Source organism: Heptranchias perlo, chromosome 9 (genome assembly GCF_035084215.1).
Source record: "Heptranchias perlo isolate sHepPer1 chromosome 9, sHepPer1.hap1, whole genome shotgun sequence".
Lineage (NCBI taxonomy): Eukaryota > Metazoa > Chordata > Chondrichthyes > Hexanchiformes > Hexanchidae > Heptranchias > Heptranchias perlo.
Window position 1 is genome coordinate 17,055,341 of NC_090333.1, and position 21,993 is coordinate 17,077,333.

At 45.5% G+C, this 21,993-nt stretch overlaps 1 protein-coding gene across 1 annotated transcript in view; it reads left to right on the top strand.

The window, feature by feature from the left end:
- The first annotated feature begins 419 nt into the window (after positions 1–419).
- The window catches only part of brdt (bromodomain, testis-specific), a 167,493-nt gene continuing 145,919 nt past the window's right edge, over positions 420–21,993 (top strand). The window contains exon 1 of the mRNA XM_067989576.1: positions 420–568. The gene's annotated coding sequence lies outside the window, so the exon portion shown is untranslated. The remainder of the gene's footprint in view (positions 569–21,993) is intronic.

Here is a 21,993-nt window from a genome sequence, read left to right on the forward strand (position 1 = left end):
TTACATTCAGACTGAATTCGCCTCGCTCTAACTGAAATTGCGGTGCACCAAGTCTCCACGGAACCTTTTAACTTTGGTTGTAAAACGCACCTCCCCCCCCCCCGCGCATTTCAAACCCCACGGAGCACGCGCGGCTGTTTGTTTATGCTAAAATGGTCTTAGTCGGACTTTTTTTTCCCCCCCAGCAGTTACAATATGTTTCATACGCAAGTTTCCATAACGGCGTATTTTAAAAATATATATACATATTCTTAATCTGGTTAATCTGCATTAAATATCTCCCCATTTTAATTTAACGAGTTCAAACGCTGACCAGAAAGTTCTGGAAAACATCGGTGGTATTTTTTTTCAAGGGCCCTGGAAACGCCAATAAAAACAGAGCGTTGTGCGATGACGTAATTGCTGTTCTGTTCCTTTTTTTGCGCGAGGCGCTGGTCGGCGTCTTTTGAACCGCGTTTGTTTAACGGTTCTGTGTGTCACCATTTTATAGAAGGTCAGTTTAAGGACGAATTTAACGGCGCAACAGCGACTCGAAAGGAAGTTTCCTCTGGAGGAAAAAAAACAGAAAGTACGAGGGTTAAAATATATATATATATATACACACACATACTTTTTTTTCCGTAGAGTTTTTAAAAAAGGTTATTTTTTTAAATTTTGTTGCAGGCTCATGGGAGCGCGAGTTTGTAAGTGGGCAGAAGGCTGTTGCAGGTTTTTTTTTCATTTTCACTGCGATGATCTTTTCGGTCTCTCACGGAGAGCGAGAGCTATGTAGCTCCACAGGGTATAACAACAGGGTATATTTAGCAATCACAGATTTCCCTCGCTCTTATTTTTTTCCCCCTGAATCGAGGTTTAAAAAAAATGTTTTGAGTTAATAGGAGCTTATTGCCGCCATTTTGCTGCAGTGAAAGTCCCCCCCCCCCGTATTTTAATACTTATGGAAGCGATTCTTCTGTTATTAGCAGACAACCAATTTTAACGCAACAAACAATGATCTTAGTGGTTTGGTCATTGGTCTCGGATTGAACTGTTCAGGACGTTACCTGAACGTGATTTTAATTTTCATTCAATTGAAACAAAACGCTCTTGTGATATGAGTGAGTGACGTGTAGCCGACCAGTTACAGGGCGGTCTTGTTTGACTACATACAGAGGAAAACGCATGGCACTCATCGACATACCTTTTGTCTGTTTAAGCAAGTCACCAACCAATTCCTGGACTTGTGGAATATGTTTTCTGCCGAAAATATTAGGGCACGAGATTGTAACGGGTTGTAGTTTAATCTGCAGTGAAAGGCCTTCCATTACCAGGTTTAAGACCGCCAGCTTCTTTTATACCAGAGACTTAAATTATTGCACATGATCGTGTTTTCCAAAATTGCCGAATATTGCACATCATTTGATTTATATGGACGCGTGTAGGAGAGCGTTGGCAATAGCGGTTTCTAACTAATTCTAACGAGTAAACGAAATTCTAAATTGCGGAGTAGCAATAGCGCGATGCAGCTCAAGATTGTGAGATGACTTACTATGATTTAGTCTTGTGTATTTGCTGCAGCCCTTAACCTGCTAAACTGCTCCCTCACGTCTGCTTGCGATGTCCTCCTTTCTACAAAGCCACAACAACCCCCTGTAATTCACTGATACAGGTCCCACTGGGCATACCAGATGCACAGTTAGTCATGTAGTCTATTACAGATGTTGCTAGATCACGTCCATCATTTCTGCAATTCCCACTGTATGGTCAAATACACCTATCACTGTATGCTCAGCCTGGAGGATAAGAACAATTCTTTTTCTTCCTTTTAATCGTGTGTTCATTCTTGCCTGTGCTATCTAGTGAGTAACTTGTGGGCTTCTTTGTAAGATTGAGCTTGTTTACTTTAGGTTTCTTCTCCCCGCTGCTGCCTACCACATCTCAAGCCTGCACTCATCTTAATCCCCCAGCCCATCTAACTTTGCTGCCTCTCATTTCTCTTCCCTTCCCATTTGTCTCTTATGAAATCCTCTTCTTTCTCTTTCTTCCTCAACTCCCAACCAGCAAAATTCCTGACCGCTCAACTACTTTTTCTGGCCCGAATGCTTGCTGACATTGTTTCCTCTGTTCACCCACTGTCGTTCAACTCAAAATTGTGATTGTCATCCAACTCAAAAAGCCTGTCCTTGACCAATCTATCTCCTACTATTGCCAATCACTAAAGTCACCTTGTCTATTGCTTCCCAGCTTCATCCTCACATACAGCACAGAAGGAGGCCATTTGGCCCTTTGTGCCCCTCCTGGCTCTTTGGTAGAGCTATCCATTTAGTCCCACTCCCTTGCTCTTCCCCCATAGCCCTGTATTTTTTTTCCTTTCAAATATTTATCCAATTCCATTTTGAAAGTTATTGAATCTGCTTCCACCACCCTTTCAGGCAGTGCATTCAGATCATAACTCGCTGTGTTTTTTATAAAAGTTCCTTGCCAATCACCATAAATCTGAGTCCTCTGGTTACTGACCCTTCTGCCACTGGATACAGTTTCTCCTTATTTACTTATCAAAACCGTTCATGATTTTGAACACCTCTATCAAATCTCTTGACCTCTCTGCTCAAAGGAGAACAACCCCAGCCTCTCCACATAACTGAAGTCCCTCATCCCTGGTACCATGCTAGTACATCACCTTTGCACCCTCTCCTAAGGTCTTGACATCCTTCCTAAAGTGTGGTGACCAGAATTGGACACAATACTCCAGCTGAAGCCTAACCACTGTTTTAGAAAGGTTTAGCATAACTTCCTTGCTTTTCTACTCTATGCCTCTATTAATAAAGCCCAGAATCCCATATGCTTTTTTAAAACAGCCTTCTCAACTTGTCCTGCCACCTTCAAAGATTTGTGTATGTGCACCCCTAGGTCTCTGTTCCTGCACCCCCTTTAAAATTGTATCATTTAGTTTATATCGCCTCTCCTCATTCTACCTACCAAAATGTATCACCTTCACACATTAAATTTCATCTCATTTGTCTGCCCATTTCACCAGTCTGTCTCTGTCTCTGTCCTCCTGAAGTCTGTTGCTATCCTCCACATTGTTTACTACATTTCAGAGTTTTGTGTCATCTGCAACTTTGAAATTATACCCTCTATACCCAAGTCCAGGTCATTAATATATATCAAAAAGAGCAGTGGTCCTGATAGTGACCTCTGGGGAATACCACTGTATACTTTCCTCCAGTCTGAAAAACAATTGTTCACCATACTCTCTACTTTCTGTCCCTTAGCCAATTTTGTATCCATGCTGCTGCTGCCACTGTCCCTTTAATCCCATGGGCTTTGATTTTACTTAAAGTACCACATAACATACCTTTTTTAATCAAATGCCTTTTGAAAGTCCATCAACCGCATTACCACCATCAACCCTCAATCAATCAAGTTAGTCAAATACAATTTTCCTTTAACAAATCCATGCTGACTTTCATTTATTAACCCATGCTTTTCCAAGTGCCAATTAATTTTGCCCAGGTTATTGTCTCTAAAAGTTTCCCCACCACTGACGTTAGGCTGACTGGCCTGTAATTGCTGGGTTTATCCCTCCCTTTTTTGAACAGGGGTGTAACACTTACAGTCCTCAAGTCCTCTGGCACCATCCCCGTATCCAGGGAGGATTGGAAGATTGTGGCCCGAGCCTCTGCAATTTCTACCCTTACCTTAAAAACCTAGGATGCATCCCATATGGACCGGGTGACTTTTCTACTTTGTGTACTGCCAATCTTTTAAGTACCTCCTTTATTTTTATCCTATTGAATATTGCTACTACGTCCTCCTTTACTGCTGCATTGCATCCTCTTCTCTAGTGAAGACCGATGCGAAGTATTAATTTAGTACCTCGGCCTCCATAAGAAGATTTTTTTTGTCTCTAATCGGCCCCATCCTTCCTTTGACTACCTCTTTACTATTTTATATGTTTATTAAAGACTTTTGGGTTCCCTTTTATGTTAGCCACTAATCTATTCTCATACTCTTTGCCCCTCTTAGTCCCTTTTTTTAGATCACCTTTGTACTTTCTGTATTTAGTTTGTTCTCTAATGTATTATGAACCTTGCATTTGTCATAAGCCATTTTCTGTTTCATTTTAATCTCTGTACTTTAGTCATCCAGGGAGCTCTAGCTTTGGATGCCCTTCCTTTTCCCCTCATAGGGATGTGTCTACTCTACCCGAAACATCTCCTCCTTGAAGACCTCCCTTTGTTCAATTGCTGTTTTGCCTACCAAATTTTGATTTCAATCCAGCAGGGCAAGATCCCTTTTTAACTCGCTGAAATTAGCCACCCTCCAGTTTAGTATTTTTATGCTTGATTGTTCCTTGTCCTTTTCCACAACTATTCTAAATCTAATATGATTACTGTTCCCCAAATGCTTCCCCACTGAAACATGCTCCACTGCCCCATTTCATTCCCCTCCAAACTCTGCTACCTACATCCTATCCTGCACTAATCTTTGGCATGTCTTCCCTGAAACCCTTTACCTCCCTCCCCACCTCTAAAAGCATTTTCAAAAAATGTAGCTTTTCAACTAAAGATCACCTCTCCTAACCCTCACACTCAAAACAGCCATCCACAGGTCCAGGATGTGTGGGATCTGCAATGGGGTGGGCGTGGTGGGGAGGTGAGAGATCGGTCTAGCTGCCTACTGCTATTCCGCAGCCTTGTGCACGTTCAGTTACCCAGTGCCACCCTTTTTGGTTCAATTAAAACAATCCTAATCCTCATGCAAAGGCTTAGTGCCCACCCCTTTTTTCTATGGAACTTTTCTTTAACATTAAAGGTGATATAAAAATGCAATTGCCACCCTGCTTAACTTTTGTGCAATTCACTCAATTGTATAAATTGTTCCAAATGTTAGTAAATAAACCTAGTATTTATCAATAAAGTTGCATTCTATTTTTTCATAAATTTAAGTGAACTTGAATAACTGACTTCTGGGCCATTTGGCAGTTGCTCACAACTTGTACAAAGTTTGACAACCTATTTCAAAATTGAAAAACAAGATGACTTTTAAAGTGGTTTTAGGTTTCTGCTGTTTCAATTTGAGGGAAATGTTTACTGTGATAGTGACCGTCAATTTATGAAGGAATTATTATTACATGACTTAATGTGGCATTGTTGATGCAATATTCCTGCTGTGAGCTATGATTGCACTTTTGCATGTACAGAGTAGACTGCAGCTGTATTACCACTCGTCTCCAACCAGATGCTGTTTGTACCCAGCAGTACATTGACTTACTGTTTGTTTTGAAAAAGTGCCCATATTTATCAATATACTCTAATTGCTAAAATTCTAATCCATGGAATTTTTGAGCCGCAGGACCCATTTTTAAATAAATTATTAATAATGTGTAATTACTGTGGTGCTTCTAATGAACACCTGCTGAAGTAAAATTGGCACTTGGATTCCTGATTGCAGACTAGTAATATTCTAGAGAGTGCAGATTGATAGTTTATAATACCTATGGGGAATTACCAGTGGAACTTAAGGTCTCGCAAAGCACCAACTGATTTGTCTTCAGGTACATGTTGTGTTGGGTGGAGAGGAAAGGAACCTGGAAGTATTATGGGGAATATGTCTGCAGATTGTATTTCATATAAACAAATGATAGGTTACAAAATTAGGAATACAAATGTAATGGATTAAGATTATTCATTGTGCCATGACATCTTGCTGAGCAATATAAATTCTTGGTTTGGCCCAAGTTGTGCTCTGAATGCAATGATAGCTTTAACTTGCTTGGGTCCCCTGCTCATTAGGATTTGCTGAGAACTTTTTGTTCATTTTCAGCACTTTTTTTGTGTGGTGCATGGGTAAATAAAATATTTTTAAACAGGAAATACATTTTATCATTAAAATGGAAATGGTTCTGTAAAAATTATCCATATGGGCAATATAAATTAAATGGTCCAATTTTAAAGGGGGTGCAGGATCAGAGACCTGGGGGTTTACATACACAAATCTTTGAAGGTGGTTGGCTTTAGAAATAGAGGCATAGAGTGCAAAAGCAAGGAAGTTATGGCAAACCTTTATAAATCCATGGTTAGGCCTCAGCTAGAGTATTGTGTCCAATTCTGGGCACCATGTTTTAGGAAGGATGCCAATGCCTTGGGGAGGGTGCAGAGGAGATTTACCAGAATGATGCTATGGATGAGGCATTTGGATTATGTGGAGGGACTAGAGAAGCTGGGATTGTTCTGAGCAGAGAAGGTTAAGGGGAGATTTAATAGAGGTGTTCATAATTATATGGGGTTTTGATAGAGTAGACAGGGAGAAACTGTTTCCACTGGCAGGAGGGTTGGTAACCAGAGGACACAGAATTAAGATGAATGGCAAAAAAATCCAGGGGGGAAGTTAGGAGAATTTTTTTTTTACACTGCGAGTTGTTACGATCTGGAATGCACTACCTGAAAGGGTGTTGGAAGCAGATTCAATAATAACTTTCAAAAGGAAATTGGATTATATACTTGAAAAGGAGAAATATGCAGGACCAAAGGGAAGGAGCAAGGGAATGGGACTAATTGGATAGCTCTTTCAAAGAACTGGCATAGACACGATGGGCTGAATGGTTGTCTTGTGCTGTATGATTCTATGGAATGTAGTCTGTATAAATAGTGTACATTTGACAATCTGAATGTTCTTGGTAAATGAATGGTGGGGTTACCAGACTTTAGCTTAGCTTAATTTTAAGCTGCAAGAACTATATATGTAGCATTTTATGAAGGCTAATTGGTTCAGATATGACCTGCACCAAATGGAACTTTTGAATGTCAGAGTGGTTGCAATGCTGGGGCAGAGTTCCTCCATCTGCTAAGATAATAAATCAATTTTCATTTTAGTTGACAAGCCATTAATTTGATTATTGTGACTCATTTCAGAGATCCAATTTGTCACTTGTTTGAGTGTAACCATTAGTCACTCAATTTTGATCCTCTGAGCTCACATTTTTTTCCCTGTTTGCCTATATTTGCAAAAGGATTTTATTTTACTTCCAGGGTTTTTATGGAATGTTTCTGTATTTGGTTTGGGTGGCTTTCATTCTAAATTAATTCAAAATCCTAAACAAAGCTTACTTACCAGACAGCATGTAGTGGAGGTGCTTGAAAGATTTCTTTAAATCAAAGCTTTGAAATATATGTATAAACAACTAGCTGCTGGTATTGCAGCTATGGATCACTAATTATCATACGAATGGTAAGATCTTCCACAAATGTAGTGTATCCACTTAAAATATTATTGAGATAACATTTCATTTTAATCAAACACTTTCACCCCCATACTATACTGCTTAACAAACTTTTGTGTTTCAGCCATTTCCTATATACTGCCATTGCTATAATCTGTGTTTTGGATCACACTGGAAATTTTCCATATATACACACTTGGGGCCATATGTTTGAGAAATAATTTCCCAAATGGCTTGGGGTTAAAGGTAAATAATTTTAAACTTAACAGTATTAACCACAGCATCATATGAAATAAAACCAGAACATGCTTGACTTGTACAGCAGGTTGGTCAACATCTGACAGAGAAAGATAGATTAATCTTTCAGGAGTGATCATTTAGTTCTGAAGACATCTAATTGAAGGAGCCCAGCTTTTCAGGTGCTGATGAACCTGTTGAGCACTTACAGGATTTTCTGGTTTTATTTTCAGTATTCTTTTTAGTTTTGTTAGTTGTCTGCTGCTGTTTCAGTTTGATGTCTTTAATGACAGATAATCTCAAAGTCTACATCAATTTACATTTTATAGCATTACCATAAAAATGGTGTCATTGGAATTTTGGTGCAGAGGAACATGTCATAAGTTATTCAAATTCAGCAAGCGATATTTAAGGAATTGTAACTGTCCAAATAAGAACATAAGAAATAGGAGCAGGAGTAGGCCATTTGGCCCCTTGATCCTGCTCCGTCATTCAATAAGATCATGGCTGATCTTCGACCTCAACTCCATTTTCCCGTCCAATCCCCATAATCCTTTGATTCCCTTAGATTCCAAAAATCTATTGATCTCAGTCTTGAGTATACTCAACGACTGAGCATCCACAGCCCTCTGGGATAGGGCATTCCAAAGATTCACCACCTTCTGAGTGAAGAAATTCCTCCTCATCAGTCCTAAATCGCCCACCACTTATCCTGAGACTATGACCCCGAGTTCTAGACTCTCCGGCCAGGGGAAACAACCTCTCAGCATCTACCTTGTCAAGCCCTCTTAAGAATTTTATACATTTCAAAGAGATCGCCTGTCATTCTTCTAAACTCCAGAGAATATAGGCCCATTCTTCTCAATCTCTCCTCCATTGGACAACCCTCTCATCCCAAGAATCAATCTAGTGATCCTTTGTTGCACTGCCTCTAAGGCAAGTATATCCTTCCTTAAGTAAGGAGACCAAAACTGTACACATTACTCCAGATGTGGTTTCACGAAAGCCCTGTCTGTACAATTGTAGCAAGGCTGCTTTGCTGTTGTACTCCAACTCCCTTGCAATAAGGGCAACGTACCATTTGCTGTACCTGCATGTTTTGTGGACAAGGGGACACGAATCTCTCTGAACACTAACATTTAATAGTTTCTCACATTTAAAAAAAAAAGAATCAATTTGTAAATTACAAAAGATATAGTTTAGGCAAGCACAGCTCACACATTGGTAAGAAACACTGCATATGTAAATTTGCAAAAGAATATTTTGGCATTTAGATTGAAATGAGGATCTTGAAATCAGGATCTTGAAATCAATTTGGCTCACAGGGAGCATGTGGAATCAAATGAAATTGATGTCATGGCGAAGCACCATAGAGAATGGATTGTCCAACAGTGTAAGGCAGCAGAGAAGTTGAGAATAGGGAGTAGTGAGTTTTGTTGACAGTCACACATGATATGATTGGTGATTTACTAGGCTGGGTAGGAAATTAGAATTTAGGGATGCTCATTAGAGATGAGTGGCATGATGCATTCAAGAACCCTGGACACAGATAACAGGTTAAAGATTGTGTGGTAGTTTAAGCACAGTGATCAAGGATGAACTTTTTTAACAATGGAATGTTGAATGGTTTTGAAAGGAGTAGAAACTAACCCTGAAGCTAGGGAGATGTTGATTGCACCAGCAAGCATGCATTTATGTGCTTGTAGCATTAATCTTCCCAATTGTACCAGCTGTCATCTCCCACTATAAACGTTGCACTCTTGACCGTCAGAGGCTGAACCAGACAGTTTGGGACATTGGTGTCTCATTTGGCCTTGATCTAAGTTTTAAACCCCATTTTGTACATATCACCAAATCAACTTATTTTTACCTCTGCAACATTTTCTGCCTCTGATACTGCCTAAAATCCTCTACCACTGAAACATATATCTGCCTTCATCACCTCTAGATTCAACTACACCAGTATGTTTCTTGCTGGCCTCTCATCCTTCACAAACTCCTATTTATCCAAAACTGTCTCTATCCTGTCTCACTAAGTTCCACTCACCCATCACTCCATCCTCACTAATTTACATTGGCTTTCAGGCCCCACAATCATAAAATTTAAAATTCTCATCCACAAATCCCTCCATGTGCTGACTTTACCCTGCCCTATATCTGCTTCAGCCCTATATATCCTCCTGAACTTTCCCTCCTCTGATCTGGTCCACTGTGCAGGTCTTCCATACCCTTTCACCTCATCACAGGTTTCAGAGCCTGAAGGCACCTTGGCCCAATTTTCTGGAACTTCCTCCTTGTATCCGTTCACCTCTGTGTTTTCAAAAATTTCTCAACACCTCTGAGCTTTCTATCAACCTTCATCTCTTTCTTGGCACAGCATTCATTTACCTTACTTGTATTTAGGTTTGAAAAACCATGGATTTTTTTTACATTAAAGATAAATGCAAGTAGTGTTGAGAAGGTGGAACACCAAATTGACAGCCTTAATTTTTTTTTTATTCATTTGTGGGATGTGGGCATCGCTGGCAAGGCCAGCATTTATTGCCCATCCTAAATTGCCCTTGAGAAGGTGGTGGTGAGCCGCCGCCTTGAACCGCTGCAGTCCGTGTGGTGAAGGTTCTCCCACAGTGCTGTTAGGGAGTTCCAGGATTTTGACCCAGCGACGATGAAGGAATGGCGATATATTTCCAAGTCGGGATGGTGTGTGACTTTGAGGGGAACGTGCAGGTGGTGTAGTTCCTATGTACCTGCTGCTCTTGTCCCTCTAGGTGGTAGAGGTCGCGGGTTTGGGAGGTGCTGTCGAAGAAGCCTTGACGAGTTGCTGCAGTGAATTCTGTGGATGGTACACACTGCAGCCACTGTGCGCTGGTGGTGAAGGGAGTGAACGTTTAGGGTGGTGGATGGGGTGCCAATCAAGCGGGCTGCTTTGTCCTGGATGGTGTCGAGCTTCTTGAGTGTTGTTGGAGCTGCACTCATCCAGGCAAGTGGAGAGTATTCCATCACACTCCTGACTTGTGCCTTGTAGATGGTGGAAAGGCTTTGGGGAGTCAGGAGGTGAGTCACTTGCCGCAGAATACCCAGCCTCTGACCTGCTCTTGTAGCCACAGTATTTATATGGCTGATCCAGTTAAGTTTCTGGTCAATGGTGACCCCCCAGGATGTTGATGGTGGGAGATTTGGCGATGGTAATGCCGTTGAATGTCAAGGGGAGGTGGTTAGACTCTCTTGTTGGAGATGGTCATTGCCTGGCACTTGTCTGGCACGAATGTTACTTGCCACTTATGAGCCCAAGCCTGGATGTTGTCCAGGTCATGCTGCATGCAGGCTCGGACTGCTTCATTATCTGAGGGGTTGCGAATGGAACTGAACACTGTGCAATCATCAGCGAACATCCCCATTTCTGACCTTATGATTGAGGGAAGGTCATTGATGAAGCAGCAGAAGATGGTTGGGCCTAGGACACTGCCTTGAGGAACTCCTGCGGCAATGTCCTGGGGCTGAGATGATTGACCTCTAACAACCACTACCATCTTCCTTTGTGCTAGGTATGACTCCAGCCACTGGATAGTTTTCCCCCTGATTCTGATTGACTTCAATTTTACTAGGGCTCCTTGGTGCCACACTCGGGTGAAATGCTGCCTTGATGTCAAGGGCAGGCAGTTACTCTCACCTCACCTCTGGAATTCAGTTCTTTTGTCCATGTTTGGACCAAGTTTCTCCAGACCAAGTTTGTAAAGCCCAAGTTTCTCCAGTCTTTCACCTATATCTCTGTCCTTTCATGGTAGGTGTTGGTTTTGTGGTTTTTCTCTGCGCTGCCTCCAGGGCTCGAATGTCTATTGTGTCTTGATGATTAGAACTGGAGATGGTACTCAAGATGGGTCTGACCAGAGATGATTTCTTCTGATTTGTGCTCTGTTTTGGATATATAGTTCATTTTATTTGTTTTGGTGGCCATTTCGATTGTCAAATCTACTAAAAACCTCTTGGTCTGTCAACTTCACCCATAGCTATTCATGGAATACTTATGTTGCACCTTTTTTTTCTTCATTGTTCTTCACGCATAAGCATATTAAATTTCACCTGCCATTGTTCTGTCCACTTGAAAATTTTGTCTAATCAAGCTCCTACTCTAGGGCTAACTTTTCTGACTCAATGGGGCCGATTTTCGGATGGCGGGGGGCTCATAAAATGGCGGAAACCTGGGGAGCGGGTTCGGGGCTTGGCTCCAACCCGCTGACTTCCGGGTTCCCCAGTGACGCGTTCGAGTGCGCATACACCTCCCGAATGCGGGACACTCACCGGCAATTAAAGCCGACGGGATGATAATTTACATAGGCAAATAGTTGAGGTACTTGAGACCTCGTTGAGTGGACATTTTGGCAGAGGTGCAATTTTGAAGGATCCTCAGCATGGTTCCCAGTGGGAGATGCAAAGGATTATTTGACAGGTGGGGGGGAAACCTCACTTATTGCAGCAGGGCACTCTGTCACTTCAGACAAAGTTTTGGCTGCAAGACCTTTGTGTTTTCACTCAAAATTCTTAATTTATACCTTAAACTCTGCTGTGCAAACACATTAACCTACTTTGCAGATCCCCTCAAACTCTCACCGTTAGGATGGGGGGGGCGCCATGGCTGCATTCATCACTTCATCCGAGGAAAAGCAACATCACCAGCCTCGTTGGGCATGCCGTCCATCTCCGCCAAGTGGAGCTCCACAACACAGTGCTGCGCCACAGGCACCTGCACAACAGCACGGAGGGCAACAACAGACAGCGCAACGTCGCAGGAGCACTACCCTCACCACAGGGTCTACAGACCGAGGCTCAGTTTCCTGGACCTCTCTGAGGAGCAGTGCATACGGAGGCTCAGAGTCAGTCGCCAGGTAATTGCAAACATCTGCAGCCTACTTCATGCTGAGCTGCTCCCGGCTGGCCTAAGCAGCATCTCCTTGCCTGTCGCTGTCAGTCACCACCGCCCTCAACTACTTTGCCTCCGGATAGCTCCAGGGTGCCACTGGGGACGTCGCCAGGTTCTCTGTCGTCGGCACGCAAGTGCATAAGGCAGGTCGCCGACGGCTTGTTTCGCAGGGCCTCGCACTACGTCAACTTCCCCATGGACGACCTCAGCCAGACGGAGAGGGCAGTGGGATTCCACGCTGTGGCTGGCTTCCCACTGGTGCAGGGTGTAATCGATTGCACCCATATAGCAATGCGAGCACTTCCACACGAGCCAGGACTGTTCATCAACAGGAAGGGCTATCACTCCAACACTCAGCTCATCTGTGACCACTGCAATAGATTCCTTCACGTGTGCGCCAGATACCCTGGCAGCTGCCACGATTCCTTCGTCCTCTGGGAGCCCAACATCCTGCCCCTCCTCCACGCACCGAACGCCTGCAAGGGTTGGCTCCTCAGGGACAAGGGATACCCCCTGGACACGTAGCTCTTGACACCGCTGAGGAACCTCACCACTGAGCAACAGCGTCAATTATAACGACAGCCACATCGCTACTAGGTCTACAATTGAGCATGCTATAGGGCTGCTCAAGATGCGCTTCAGGTGCCTTGATTTTTCTGGGGGAGCGCTTCAATACGCACTAGACAGGGTGGGACGCATTATAGTCAGGCACAACATTATTTTTATTCATCCGTGGGATGTGGGCGTCAGTGGCAAGGCCAGCATTTATTGCCCATCCCTAATTGCCCTTGAGAAGATGGTGGTGAGCCGCCACCATGAACTGCTGCAGTCCAAGTGGTGAAGGTTCTCCCACAGTGCTGTTAGGTAGGGAGTTCCAGGATTTTGACCCAGCGACGATGAAGGAACAGCAATATATTTCCAAGTCGGGATGGTGTGTGACTTGGAGGGGAACGTGCAGGTGGTAGTGTTCCCATGTGCCTGCTGCCCTTGCCCTTCTAAGTGGCAGAGGTCGCGGGTTTGGGAGGTGCTATCAAAGAAGCCTTGACTAGTTGCTGCAGTGAATTCTGTGGATGGTACACACTGCAGCCACGGTGCGCCGGTGGAGAAGAGAGTGAATGTTTAGGGTGGTGGAAGGGGTGCCAATTAAACAGGCTACTTTGTCCTGGATGGTGTCGAGCTTCTTGTGTTGTTGGAGCTGCACTCATCCAGGCAATTGGAGAGTATTCCATCACACTCCTGACCTGTGCCTTGTAGATGGTGGAAAGGCTTTGGGGAGTCAGGAGGTGAGTCACTCGCCGCAGAATACCCAGCCTCTGACCTGCTCTTGTAGCCACAGTATTTATGTGGCTGGTCCAGTTAAGTTTCTGGTCAATGGTGACCCCCAAGATGTTGATTGTGGGGGTTTCGGCAATGGTAATGCCATTGAATGTCAAGGGGAGGTAGTTAGACTATCTCTTGTTGGAGATGGTCATTGCCTGGCACTTGTCTGGCGCGAATGTTACTTGCCACTTATGAGCCCAAGCCTGGATGTTGTCCAGGTCTTGCTGCATGCGGGCACAGACTGCTTCATTATCTGAGGGGTTGCAAATGGAACTGAACACTGCAATCATCAGCGAACATCCCCATTTCTGACCTTATGATGGAGGGAAGGTCATTGATGAAGCAGCTGAAGATGGTTAGGCCTAGGATACTGCCCTGAGGAACTCCTGCGGCAATGTCCTGGGGCTGAGATGATTGACCTCTAACAACCACTACCATCTTCCTTTGTGCTAGGTATGACTCCAGCCACTGGAGAGATTTCCCCCAATTCCGATTAACATTCAATTTTACTAGGGCTCCTTGGTGCCACATTCTGTCAAATGCTGCCTTGATATCAACGGCAGTCACTCTCGCCTCACCTCTGGAATTCAGTTCTTTTGTCCATGTTTGGACCAAGGCTGTAATGAAGTCTGGAGCCGAGTGGTCCTGGCGGAACCCAAACTGAGCATTGGTGAGTAAGTGCCGCTTGATAGCACTGTCGACGACACCTTCCATCACTTTGCTGATGATTAAGAGTAGGCTGATGGGGCGGTAATTGGCTGGATTGGATTTGTCCTGCTTTTTGTGGACAGGACATACCTGGGCAATTTTCCACATTGTCGGGTAGACGCCAGTGTTGCTGTACTGGAACAGTTTGGCTAGAGGCGCGGCTAGTTCTGGAGCACAAGTCTTCAGCACTATAGCCTTTGTTGTATCCAGTGCACTCATCCGTTTTTTTGATATCACATGGAGTGAATCGAATTGACTGAAGACTGGCTTCTGTGATGGTGGGGATATCGGGAGGAGGCAGAGATGGATCATCCACTTGGCACTTCTGGCTGAAGATGGTTGCAAATGCTTCAGCCTTGTCTTTTGCACTCAGTGCTGGACTCCGCCATCATTGAGGATGGGGATGTTTACAGAGCCTCCTCCTCCCATTAGTTGTTTAATTGTCCACCACCATTCATGACTGGATATGGCAGGACTGCAGAGCTTTGATCTCATCTGTTCGTTGTGGAATTGCTTAGCTCTGTCTATAGCATGCATGTAGTCCTGTGTTGCAGCTTCACCAGGTTGGCACCTCATTTTTAGATACACCTGGTGCTGCTCCTGGCATGCTCTTCTCCACTCCTCATTGAACCAGGGTTGATCCCCTGGTTTGTTGGTAATGGTAGAGTGAGGAATATGCCGGGCCATGAGGTTACAGATTGTGCTGGGATACAATTCTGCTGCTGCTGATGGCCCACAGCGCCTCATGGATGCCCAGTTTTGAGCGGCTAGATCTGTTCTGAATCTATCCCATTTAGCATGGTGATAGTGGCACACAACACGTTGGATGGTGTCCTCAGTGCGAAGACGGGACTTCGTCTCCACGAGGACAGTGCGGTGGTCACTCCTACCAATACTGTCATGGACAGATGCATCTGTAACAGGTAAGTTGGTGAGGACGAGGTCAAGTAGGTTTTTCCCTGGTGTTTGTTCGCTCACCACCTGCCGCAGGCCCAGTCTGGCAGGACTCGGCCAGCTCGGTAAGTAAGTAAGGTGCTACCGAGCCGCTCTTGGCGATGGACATTGAAGCCCCCCACCCAGAGTACATTTTGTGCCCTTGCTACCCTCAGTGCTTCCTTCAAGTGGTGCTCAACATGGGGGACTGATTATCAGCTGAGGGAGGGCGGTACTGCCCTCCCTCAGCAGGAGGTTTCCTTGCCCATGTTTTCATGGGGTCCGGAGTCAATGTTGAGGACTCCCAGGGCCACTCCCATCTGACACTATCTCACTACCGCCACCTTTGGTGGGTCTGTCCTGCCAGTGGGACAGGACGTACCCAGGGATGGTGATGGGAGAGTTTGGGACGTTGGCTGAAAGGTATGATTTTGTAAGTGTGGCTATGTCGGGCTGTTGTGGGATAACTCTCCCAATTTTGGCACAAGTCCCCAGATGTTAGTGAGGAGGACTTTGCAGGGTCAACTGGGCTTGGTTTGCCTTTGTCATGTCTGGTGCCTAGTGGTCCGATGCTGGGTGGTGTGTCCGGTTTTATTCTTTCAGTAGCGAGATTGTACAAGTGGCTTGCTAGGCCATTTCAGAAAGGCGATTAAGAATCAACCACATTGCTGTGGGTCTGGAGTCACATACAGGCCAGACCGGGTAAGGATGGCAGGTTTCCTTCCCTGAAGGACATTTGTGAACCAGATAGGGTTTTACGACAATCTGGTAGTTTTATGGCCACCATTACTGATACTAGTTTTTTTAATTCCAGATTTTATTTTATTAATTGAATTTAAATTCCCCAGCTGCCATGGCAGGATTTGAACTCATGACTCCGGATTATTTATTTATTTATTTATTTATTCGTTCACGGGATGTGGGCGTCGCTGGCAAGGCCGGCATTTATTGCCCATCCCTAATTGCCCTCGAGAAGGTGGTGGTGAGCCGCCTTCTTGAACCGCTGCAGTTCGTGTGGTGACGGTTCTCCCACAGTGCTGTTAGGAAGGGAGTTCCAGGATTTTGACCCAGCGACAATGAAGGAACGGCGATATATTTCCAAGTCGGGATGGTGTGTGACTTGGAGGGGAACATGCAGGTGGTGTTGTTCCCATGCGCCTGCTGCCCTTGTCCTTCTAGGTGGTAGAGGTCGCGGGTTTGGGAGGTGCTGTCGAAGAAGCCTTGGCGAGTTGCTGCAGTGCATCCTGTGGATGGTACACACTGCAGCCACAGTGCGCCGGTGGTGAAGGGAGTGAATGTTTAGGGTGGTGGATGGGGTGCCAATCAAGCGGGCTGCTTTGTCCTGGATGGTGTCGAGCTTCTTGAGTGTTGTTGGAGCTGCACTCATCCAGGCAAGTGGAGAGTATTCCATCACACTCCTGACTTGTGCCTTGTAGATGGTGGAAAGGCTTTGGGGAGTCAGGAGGTGAGTCACTCGCCGCAGAATACCCAGCCTCTGACCTGCTCTCGTAGCCACAGTATTTATATGGCTGGTCCAGTTAAGTTTCTGGTCAATGGTGACCCCCAGGATGTTGATGGTGGGGGATTCGGCGATGGTAATGCTGTTGAATGTCAAGGGGAGGTGGTTAGACTCTCTCTTGTTGGAGATGGTCATTGCCTGGCACTTATCTGGCGCGAATGTTACTTGCCACTTATGAGCCCAAGCCTGGATGTTGTCCAGGTCTTGCTGCATGCAGGCTCGGACTGCTTCATTATCTGAGGGGTTGCGAATGGAACTGAACACTGTGCAGTCATCAGCGAAAATCCCCATTTCTGACCTCGTGATGGAGGGAATGTCATTGATGAAGCAGCTGAAGATGGTTGGGCCTAGGACACTGCCCTGAGGAACTCCTGCAGCAATGCCCTGGGGCTGAGATGATTGGCCTCCAACAACCACTACCATCTTCCTTTGTGTTAGGTATGACTCCAGCCACTGGAGAGTTTTCCCCCTGATTCCCATTGACTTCAATTTTACTAGGGCTCCTTGGTGCCACACTCGGTCAAATGCTGCCTTGATGTCAAGGGCAGTCACTCTCACCTCACCTCTGGAATTCAGCTCTTTTGTCCATGTTTGGACCAAGGCTGCAATGAGGTCTGGAGCCGAGTGGTCCTGGCGGAACCCAAACTGAGCATCGGTGAGCAGGTTATTGGTGAGCAAGTGCCGCTTGATAGCACTGTCGACGACACCTTCCATCACTTTGCTGATGATTGAGAGTAGACTGATGGGGCGGTAATTGGCCGGATTGGATTTGTCCTGCTTTTTGTGGACAGGACATACCTGGGCAATTTTCCACATTGTCAGGTGGATGCCAGTGTTGTAGCTGTACTAGAACAGCTTGGCTAGAGGCGCAGCTAGTTCTGGAGCACAAGTCTTCAGCACTACAGCTGGGATGTTGTCGGGGCCCATAGCCTTTGCTGTATCCAGTGCACTATTAGTCCAGGCCTCTGGATTACTAGTCCAGTAACATAACCACTATGCTACCGTACCCAACATGGCATATCAGAGAGGGCTGCCGCTGGAGGAGGCCCCATCCACATCTGCCACCCACATTGATGAGGCGGATGAGGACGAGGTAGAGGAGGAGGAGCAACCCATGGGCCGAACAGCGGCTCACCTGACTGCTCGTGAGGCCAGGGAGTCACTGATATGTGACCGGTTCTCCTAACATCAGGTAGTGTGAAGGGTCCAGTGGCCACAGCAGCTTGGCCTCCTGCATAAAACAGTCCTGCAACTATACATAGACCCACTGTAGAGTGACCCAATGGGTGGCATCAATTTTGGGCGTTCATGGTGAACCTCATGAAAGGGCCTTATTACACAAGCCAGTCAAGAATGGCCAAGATGTGGCAGTAGTGGTGACAATAATAATATTTAATGTGCAATTAACAAAAAGCAAATATAAATAAAAAACATGACAAACTGTCAAACACCCTTGTGCATCCCCTTTGTGCTCGCAAAATCTTCGCATTTCGCTTACGACTACTCCTGCGTGGTATATCCCCTATGGCTGCAGCAAGGCAGGTTGCTCTTGTTCATGCCCTGTCTGATTAGATGCTTTGGGCTGACGCCCTCTTGGTTTCAGTGCTCGTGAGGGCCCCTCCAAAGACTGCTCCACCTGCACCTGTGCAGGGGCACACTCTGCCACCTGGAGAGGAGGCAGCATTGTGGGTGCTAGTTGAGAGGGCGGTAATGGGTGAGACGTGGGGGTGCTTTGAGTGGCGTCCCCATTTCCATGTCCCCTTTTGATATCTTCCCTCCTCTGGGCCAGGCCCACACCACTCCTACCACTCTGCTGGACAACAATTTGGAGGACATGTGGGAAGCCTTTTAAGGCCAGTGCCAGAGTATCTGCCTGCCTGTTTAAGGTGGCAGAATGTTGTTCACCGAGTCCGAAAGGCCATTGTTAGGGCCTCAATGGACTCTGGTGAGCTGTGCTTAAAGCTCCATGGTGGCTAGCCTTCCCTCTGTCGCAGATATTCCTGCACTTACCCGCGACACTATCTCAGATGCCCTCCCTTACCTGTGCCACCATTCCACTCATGCAGGAGTTGGACGACTCCATCCTCTGCGTGATTGTGGAGAGTGTGCGTAGCACCTGTTCCAGCAACTCGCAAATGTGCTGCTGCCCCTCGATCATCCTCCTTTTCATGGATGACCCCCAGGTTTCAGCATCTACGTCCAGCTGAACAGAGCCTTGAGAAGAGTACTCCCACCGACTCGTACTCTCCACAGCTGCCCCTGCCATCAGTGTCTGCTCTTGCTCACGTGTATGGTGACTCACCATGTGCGACCCCAACTAACTGAGGACGGGGACCTACCGAGGTGTGTCTATCTGGGCTGGTGGATAGCTCGCTCAGATGTGACAGTGTTCCCTCAAAGGCCGGCAGGTCCTCTGAGGAATCGCCCGCTGCCGTCACAGCGGTCGCTGAAGGCCCTGTAAGAGAACAGAAGGCAATATTAAGCATGATGACATGCTGAGGTGCTGAAGGTGGCAAGGCACGTTAACATCATTTGCTATTGAGTGCTGAATGTTACAGTGCTGTCATCCGACGTTGTCGGGTGACAGTCTTGGCGTCCCCGACGGACAGGCACTCGAGGGTGTGGCTCAGTTCCAGCGCCTCCTGTGAGGACGATTAGATGTTATGGCCCCCCCTCCGATCCTTGCCCTCTCCCGTGCATTCTGGGCTCTCCTGTAAGGGGAGAAAATAGAGAGGTGTGAGTGAGTGATGCTGATGTGGCCAACCGCTGAATATATTGGTTTGGGTGAGGCTGACCGTGAAAGAGATGCATCAGACGGTGAGTTTGAGACACAGCCATGACATTGTATGAGGATTGGGTTGAGTGGTAGCGGTGAGATAAGTACTGGGGAGGTGAGTAAGTGCAGGTAAGTTGCGGATGAGCTTTGAGTGGGTGAGAGGAGTGATGCGATAGAGTAGTGTTGGCAGTGCAGAATGAGTTGTGGGGTGCGGGCGGTGATGTGGAAGACGAAGTGTAGGAGAACGAGTAAGTGTACTCACTTTGGCTGATCTAGTTAGGTCATTGAAGCGCTTCCTGCACTGTATCCAGGTGCAGGAGATGCTGCTGCTGGTGACCCCCTCTGCCACCTTGAGCCAGGCCTCCTTGATGGCAGAGGCGGGCCACTTCCTCCCGTCCGCCGGGTAAAATATATCCCTCCTGCTCACCCCATCCAGCAGCACTTGGAGTGAGGCATCACTGAATCTAGGAGCAGCCTTTCCCCTGGGCCACTCCATTGTGTAATTTTGGGTGTTTGCTCCAGGAGCAGCCAGTGGAGGACTGCCCCTTTTTAAAAGGGCTCCTCCAGCTGACAGCCTGTAATGTGGGGATGCGCAGTCCGCCTACTGCGCACGTTTCCGACGGGAAACCTCGAAGCCACGTTAAGTGGCTCCAATTTACCCGTGATCGCGTGGGGAACGGACGGATTTTACTGGGCAGGTTACCCAATCGTGTCTCCCCCCTGCTGCCATCCTGCCTCCCCAGTAATATTGGGGCCAATGTCTTTGCCCTCCCCCCTACCCCACCAAGCTCAGTATCATCTGAAAATTTGACTAGTTTCTGAATCCGAGTTGCTGATCTGATAAGGAAACCAATAGGGTTCCCAACACAGTCCTGGGCACTCAGCCTGTAGCATAACTACTCCATCTAACAAGTATATGCCTGTTGGCCTTCAGCCAATTTCTTATTTAGCTCCAAGTTTTGACTTGAACCTCAACTGCTTTAAATTTAAGTAGGAGCCTTTTAGTCAGAACTTTATCAAGTGCTCGTTATCAAGTTCAAGGTACATGTCACATGGTTGTCCACAGTCCACTTGGGGTGTTACTTCCTCAAAAAAAAATTTTGGTTGGTCAGGCAGGTTCATGCCTTTCTGCATCTGTGGGTTCCTGTTTACTAAGTTATCATGTAGGTAATCCTCTAGTTTACCTGTGGTATACAATGGCAGGGAGGCATCCTAAGTGTGGGAAGGATCTGATGACAACTCAGATGAATTTGGTAAAAATAGACCCATTGAATATGCCATCTTTAACAGAATTCGTGCTGGGAGATTAACATGGTGGGTCTCCATGAAACTGCTTATGAAATTGAGTTTCATTTATATAAAAGAAATCGTATCTAACCAATCTCGAACATTTTTTTTCTAGGGACACTAAGTGGGAGCTACTTGTCACTTATAAAGTATTTTAGTGGTATGAAGAATAATTCACCATCTGAAGAAATTTGTCTTTAAAAGTTTTTTTTAAACGGAAGTACTGTCATGTACAAAAGTGAGCATAGCTGTAATTTACCAGTTGAAAGAGCTACAGGGGGCTCTAATTATAGCCTGGTTAATTTATTCTTCAGCAAATGAATGGACCAAACTCTTTTTTACCAAGGGTTCCCCAAACTGCTCCCAAGGCTGTTCTCTGGATGGGAAAACTCATGACCTGTTAATTACCTACTATCTTGTACTACAGAATGGTTGGACAGGTAACGTTGCGTGTAGTTCATCGCGCAATATGTTGTCATTCCAGTTGTGCTATCAAGGTGAGATGCACAATGGAAGTTGGGTGTTTTCTTTTGGGAAGAGAATATTGTGCATCCCAAAATCTGGATCAGGATGTAAATTGTTAGAGGCTTCGGAGCATCTTATTTGGGGAAATAAGACTGCTTTATCCCTTGAGCCACTCAACTTGTTTTATCACAGCAGTTTGCCTAGGTCACTGCTAAGTTATTTAGAATTTTTCATTTTGTTAGTGGATTTCTTGTTTCATTACTCAATTCAGAGTATCTGGTGTGTATCTTATCTGCCTGTGCCTGTCAGCTGTGCGTGGATATGTTGTGAACCTTTCCTTCTGTTTTCTGCTTCTGTCTATTTTGCAACCTCTTGCTTTTTCTTTTCATTCCGTTTGGGTGGGAGACAGTGGATGGCATGATGTGGCAAGGGAGAGCATCATAGGTTTTTTGAACATTCAGATCTTGTTTTTTTTCTTCCTCTGCAAAGAAGGAATTTAATACTTGCTGTACTTTGGATTTTTTTTTTGTTCCTTTGAGTTGAGATTGTATTTGAATTCCAAATCTTTAACCTGTTCTGTTATTTAGTTTCCTGATTGACTGGGTGTTGTGCTGGAATTTTCTATT